Source organism: Amblyomma americanum, chromosome 5, assembly GCF_052857255.1.
Source record: "Amblyomma americanum isolate KBUSLIRL-KWMA chromosome 5, ASM5285725v1, whole genome shotgun sequence".
NCBI lineage: Eukaryota > Metazoa > Arthropoda > Arachnida > Ixodida > Ixodidae > Amblyomma > Amblyomma americanum.
This window is the reverse complement of record NC_135501.1, coordinates 34,571,465-34,578,505: the sequence shown is the minus strand read 5'-3', so window position 1 is coordinate 34,578,505 and position 7,041 is coordinate 34,571,465.

Here is a 7,041-nt window from a genome sequence, read left to right as displayed (position 1 = left end):
TCTGAGTATATTACATGCTCCGTTAACTTTGAAGAAATGCTAGTGATGGATATGGGTCGCTAATTATGACGAGAAGACGATGGGCCCTTTTTTGCAACTAGAATGACTTTGCGCACTTTCCAGTCATGTGGTATGACACTTATTCCGGAGCCCTAGACTACAGCACCTCTTTCTCTTTATAGCGATAGCTACATTACTGTAGCATTTTGAGTCTTCAGCGTGGCAGCGCCATCAACCTGTGGCTGTGTTGCCACGCCATCATGTGGTTGGTCACGTGGTGTGGAGCAGCTACCGGCGGCATGATGCTCTGGCTGATCCATTACCGAGTGGAATCAGTTACCACCATCATCAACAGTTGACGTTGATGCCATTGAACAGGCCGTTCATTGATTTTTGTTTTGTGCTTTTTTGTATTGTGTTTATTGTGCCCCTCCTGCCAGGGCCCTTCACTGGGCCTGCAGTATGTCCTAAATAAAATAAATAAATAAATAAATAAATCACGTGGTTCGTCATGTGGGTGGTCATGTGACCAGCCACGTGGTGCAGCATAGCTGCTGCTGCTGGTGGCGCGGAGAAACCGAGGTGCCACAGCTGTGCACCGTTTCAATTGGGACGAAGATGAAGAAGGAACGCCCAGCGAAATGGAGCGGTGAAAGACTGACTGCAATTCAACTGAGCAAGTTCCACTCGGCCAGCTGTAGCTATCGCGTCACTCCTGGTTTAACCAGAGCTAAATCACCACCAGTTTTTTTTCTTTAACGTACCTTCCTTCTCTCACAGCATTGTTGATGAGCCCACCGAGACAGTTACTGTGCCGTTTTTTTTAAAATTTTTTCTGATTCTGAAGTTGACTCACCTTTTGGCGGGAATAGTGCACGCACCTCCCCCCACGCGTGTGGTACGCTGAGTCGGTCGCTGCTGCTGTTCTATATATATCTCCTTGAGCAGAACCCCACGCGTGTGGTACGCTGAGTCGGTCGCTGCTGCTGTTCTATATATAGCAGAAGTGTTTGTACCCTCTGTCTGGGTCCGCCGTGACAGCAACTCGCACCACCGGTTGGTGGTCGTAGCTCTGACTAGAGGCCCGCTAACGCATCGAATCATATGTGCACAAATAACTCCCCGTTGATGTTCAGGCAAGAACATGTACACTGGTTCGTGTTCCGTGTTGCAGTGTCTCATAGCAACACCGTGTTAAATTGTACCCCATTCAGACTGCATTAATAGATGCAGCATTCACTTAGACGACTGCTTCAGTTGTACGCATGGGGTTCTGCTATCGAGAAAAAGTGTGAAAATCTATGCGTATAAAGACAGAACACGCTATTTGACTCATAAACACACGGCAAGGTAATTTTTGGGAAAGGAGCTAGGATATACTGCTGATACCATGCTCAAACCCCGAGTGACATTAGAAACAGTGGCGACGCAACAGAGAAGCTTTAAAATGGCTTTAGAAAGCTTTAGAATGGCTCAAAAATGTTTCAAGTGTCTTCAAGCCAGCCGCGCACTTCCACACTCACGGCATTGCCACCTTGTTCTATCAAACGCATTTATGCGCAATGATTTTTATCATCCTAGCCTGTTTCCACAACAAAAACTCAGATGCAATGTCCCTTATGGTGTCTTCAACTGGTCGCCTATATCCTCTGACTGAGAGTGCGCAGATCGGTAGCAAACTGAATCCTGAATCTGAGTCGGAGGTAGCACTGTCCAGTCGAATAGGCCAGGCGCTTTCAGAGCGGTCACGTGAATGAAGTAGACTAGTCTTTGGCTAGCACCGACCAATAGCAACGTTCAGCGCATTTAATTTACTCATCATACCTTTTCGTCAAAGCACATTCATATTCCATCCTCAGTGCACTCGCTCACAAGGAGGGGTCTGGTCGGCACCGCAACATCAGCGGTCACCACCAAAAGAGTTCTCTAGCTGACATTCACTATCAACCATGAAAACATTCAACTTTTGCCTTGCACAGCACAAACATAGCCACAAAGATTTATCGTCCAAAATACAGGAGCAAATACGCCGTGCAAGGCGCCTTGTGCCAAGCCTTTTCCGTACTTGCAAATGGCACTGGTGCGCTCATCGACGATATCGCGAGGAAACGTTCCGAGGCTCGACATACTGATCAATTTCGTTGGATTGAAGCTAGTGCAGGACTTCAGCAGAGCATCAAAACACTAACAGATGCTTCGCCGCCGGTGTGCCAGCGACACGAGATTGGTAAGAAATACTCACGTGATCCAGAGCGGCCAGTCGCTCTGACTTCTTCTTCGGGGCATGTGAGAGCGCTATACACTGGAGGCTGGCGCTCCGAAAGATCCAGCCGAATACATAAAGAGCAGCTGGTATCGACCAGCCGAATAGGAGGACTCGTCTCGGAGCAGTCTAAAGCGCATAGTAAAGAGTGCATCTACTGTGCGATGCCGGTTCACTTTAAAGAACCGCAGATAGTGGAAATAAATCCAGGCCATTCACTACGACGTCCCTCGTAGCAAATACGTGTCTCTTCGAGACGTTAAACTCCATAATTACAATTCTACCGCATTAAAGCAGAAGGTAAGTGAAGGCACTTCCTAGGCACGCCGTATAACTGTGCAACATGCATCTCTGGGTTAAATGGTTCATTACGTGAAAGCAGCACTACATGCTCCGAAAAAAAAGATGAAAAGTGGCGTGCACAGTCCTGGACGCCTTGCTGGAAAGGATAAGTCACCGACAGTTCTCTGCCAGCTTGTACTTGTATGATCGACATCTGGATGGAGAATTCGCTCTCGCCCTGTCATAAGCTTGCCATCCCAGTTGGCTCGGTAGAGCGACTGCTCCGGGGAACCGGTGGTCGCGGGTTAGAACGCCGGACCAGGACGAATTTGTCTTTAACTGCAAAGTTTCTGAGAAAGCTGTATTGGCTTCCCTTTGTATTATGCGAAGGAATGCGCTAAAAGTGGCACAGGAAGACAACACACACTTGTGTCATGTGTGTGTTGTCTTGTGCCGCTTTTAGCGCATTCCTTCGCATAATGATCAACCAACTGGCCCCGGTAATAGCTTTGCTATTTCCCTTTGTAGCCGTATGGCTGCGCTTGGGTGGATGCCAATGAGTAATTACTCCGTTATTACAAAATGTGACTTTGGGGGATTCCCCTAAACATTTGACCAACAAAAGCACCTTAAGACCCAGCGTTCCCGAGGTGATGCATGCGGAAATACATATCTGTGTGGCGAACGGTGTAATCGCGCACCAGAACGTTTGAAAACGCTTCAGGTGGTGCAGCGCTGAAACGGCTATACAGCTTTGGAGAGCCCGAAAGGCTTTTGCAAATCGCGCTTCGAGAACCACTGGCTTTGGCTCCTGCCTTTCCGTACTGCGGACTCATCGCCGCTTCCATCGTCCTTGGACTATGCGGACGGGCGCCGCTTCGGCTCCGGCCCTTGGTTCGAAAATGATCGAAGGCAGTTCGACTCCGCTCCTGGCTCGCCACAAGATAGTTGTTTGGATTGCGCGATGCCCTGTTCGCCGCTCATTGGAAAAGGGCTTTGCGATTGGACGGCGCGGTCAGAGAGGAGGACGACAGTCGTCCTCGCTCATTCGCGGGAACGGCGAGGACCCCCTCCCCCCCCCCCCCCCCCCCCATTTTTTAAACATTAGTCGGGTCCTGAAGGCGAAAACTCCGTGGTGTGAAGCCGGTGAAGCTCCCCAACTGCAAACTGCGGCAGGTGGCATTTATAAGCTCTCTCCATCTGCTCCTGGTGGGGAAAGGGGCGCATCGCTGCGAGCTATCAGCGTGACGCATTTTGCCTATTTGCGTAGTCGGAATTGGAATAGCTTCGGGAGAGGAAAACAATTGAATTAGAATATAATTGGAATAAGGTCCGTTCGATTCGCCTGCACTCCCTGCACCAGTTCTGTAATGTTCCGTGGCAGTGCAGAGTGGAAGGCCGGTAGTGTGTATACCAAGCAGCTTGTGAATTTTTTTTTTTTGCAAATATGCACTAGAAAGTCCGAATGCGGAAAGTCCTGCGGACGTCACCTGCGGGACATTTAAAGTGAGGACATCCGACGTATATCCCAAGGAGCTCTGTACGACCAAGGACTAGGATATTCGGCGTAGGTTCGAATATCCCTGGGATACGGTGTTTCACTGGGTGCTAGGGTGGCTAAAAGCTTTCGGCGAGCGTGCAGCGCCAGTTCCAGCATTTCAAGTGCTGCTTGGCACTGGCTGCTTCCAAAACGAATGGTCGAGTACGTGCAGGGCTGGTCTTCTGATAGCCTTGGCGTCGCCACTAAATGGCAGCCAGTAGCGTGGCGCCCAAATCAACGGCCGCCAACACCCCGAACCGCGTGAAGAATTTTCAAACAGCACATCGCAGCGAGGTGCTGCCATGAATCGGCCTCGATGGGCAGCTAAGCGAAACGCACGTGTGTTCTTTTACTGAACACGACCGAAGGCGTGCGCGGGCCGACTTGCATGTTAAGCGGTTGTTGCAACAACGTGCATCATGCGCTGCATGCACGTGTTTACTTTTTAGTTAACATAACCGGCTTCGAGTACTAATATAACTTTATTAGTACAAAGGAAAGACGCCGGTGACAGGTCCGTCCAGAGCACGATGGTCGAGAGATGTAAGGTGCCGGCGAGGGCCGCCGTCCACACATCCGTCGCAGCCTTCTCGGATGGCCAATCGCGTTCCATATTTCCATCGCGATAGTACACACGAACGCTCATGTGTACGTCTCGTCTATGCGCGCTCGTATTGTATAGATGCACGGTTATGACGTAGCAAAAAAAAAAAAGGTGGCGTCTTGAAGACAGGCTGTGTAGGCTTTCTGAATTTGCTTCTAATGAACAAAGAAGCGACAGCGAACTTAAGCCAGCCGAGTTCACTCGCATGAACGACAATTAAGGGTGACCTTCGTCCCTCTGCAGGCCCCCCCTCTACAAATTGTAGCTGACCTCGAAAATACTTACATGACATGTTTTAGCCCCCTCTAAAGCTACATGCAGACAGTACCCTTGATTTTGTTCAGGTGTTTAAGGCAAGTACAGAGATATCTGTGGCTCGATGGCTACTGTGAAAACTTGGCAGCCGAGATCACTGCTGTAGTGCCTAGCTATCACTACTTTTTACACAACAAAACCGCCTTCCATTTTTGAACCACCGGAAGTAAAAAGATTCTGAGTACCAGAAAATTAATTAGTCGGTGCAGGGAGGAATATAATGCAATGTACAACAGAAAAAATTCATGTCTCATAACATCAAGTTGGGTGCCCCCGACACAAAATATCGATAGAACGTTCGAACTTGTGCACTTCCGCTTGTTCGACAACTTCAACAGGCAAAGCATTCCAAATTTCGATGACATCAGGAAAAAAAGAGTAACGAAAAACATCAATACGTGAGTCGTAAGGCTTGATCGATCGAGTGTGGCTTGTTCTCGCGCTCCGTCTTCCCGGAGGCTGAACATATCTATCTGATTTTATCTTGAAGTGCCCTTGAATTATTTGAAAGAAAAGTTTTAGTCTTGATTTTTTCCTTCGATTTTCCAGTGACTCGAGCCCACATGAGTTCAGCATTTCCGTCACTGAGTCCCTTCTTCTGTATCTTGACGATATAAACCGAGCAGCCATTCTTTGGATTCGTTCCAGTTTATCTTTTAGAACTTTTTGGTGCGGGCTCCAGACGACACAAGCGTACTCCAAGGATGGGCGGATGAATGTTTTGTAAGCTATCAGTTTGACATCTTTTGTTGCATGTTCCAATTTCTTCCTCAAAAAGTAAAGTTTTTGGGAAGCTGTCGAGCACACATTATTAATATGTTTATGCCACTGCAGATTATGTGCAATTGTGACGCCTAAATACTTGGAGGTATCAACATTTTTTAGATTATTTTTTCCAACATTATAAGAAAATAACTGCAAAGTCTTCTTATTAGTTATATGCGTAAAAGTTGATTTTGTGTAATTAATTTCCATGCCCCATTTTTCGCACCAAAGATGCAAGGAATTAAGGACACGGTTTATTCTAATTTGGTCGGCAGCTTATGTTATTCGAGAATAAATTAAACAGTCGTCTGCAAAAAGCTTCAATTCTACGGGAGACTCGGTGACCTCGTTAATATCATTAATATAAATTAGGAACAGTAATGGAGCTAAAACCGACCCTTGAGGAACGCCAGAAAATACTTCTAATGTAGAAGAAAAACAATAATCCACATGCACAACCTGCCTGCGATTATTCAAATAGGCTTTAATCCACTTAAGAATGGTTTCGCTAATTCCTGCTTTGTGTAACTTGAAAAGTAATTTATTGTGTGGAACCTTGTCAAATGCTTTTGCAAAATCTACGCAAATGACATCTATTTGTTCTTGGGCATCTATGGCTGAACTAAAATCATGTATCGTTTCTATGAGCTGTGTTATGGTAGATAGCCCTCTTCGGAACCCGTGCTGATGCTGATAAAAGAACGCGTTATCCTCGAGGAAAGTTAGTATATGTTTACTTATGATATGTTCCAATAGTTTACAGCTGATACTTGTCAGGGAAATTGGGCGATAATTATTTGCGAGTAGTCGGTTGCCGTTTTTAAAAACAGGTGTTACGACTGCGCACCGCCAATCTTGTGGCAACGAGTTAGTGTGTAGGGACTTTGTAAAGATTATCGTCAAGAAAAATGATATCCACTCAGCGTATCGCTTTAAAAACTGGGTTGGAATCCCATCCGGCCCGTTAGCCTTTTTAGAATCCAAAAGTAACAATTGATTAAACACGCCGGCCTGGGTCACGACCAGGTCTTCCATCGAACATGAAAGGGAGGAAGGCGGGTACGCGTCACAGTCATCATTTATTTATTTATTTATTTATTTATTTATTTATTTATTGTACCCTCAGGGCCCGAAGGCATTACAGAGGGGAGTGGGAATACATAAAAATTCAGCCTAAACAGCAACAACAATAGGGAAAACAAAAATAAACCAGGAATACATAAAAAGTGAAAACACAGGAAGGCAATAAGATTAGAATGCAGTGGGGATATA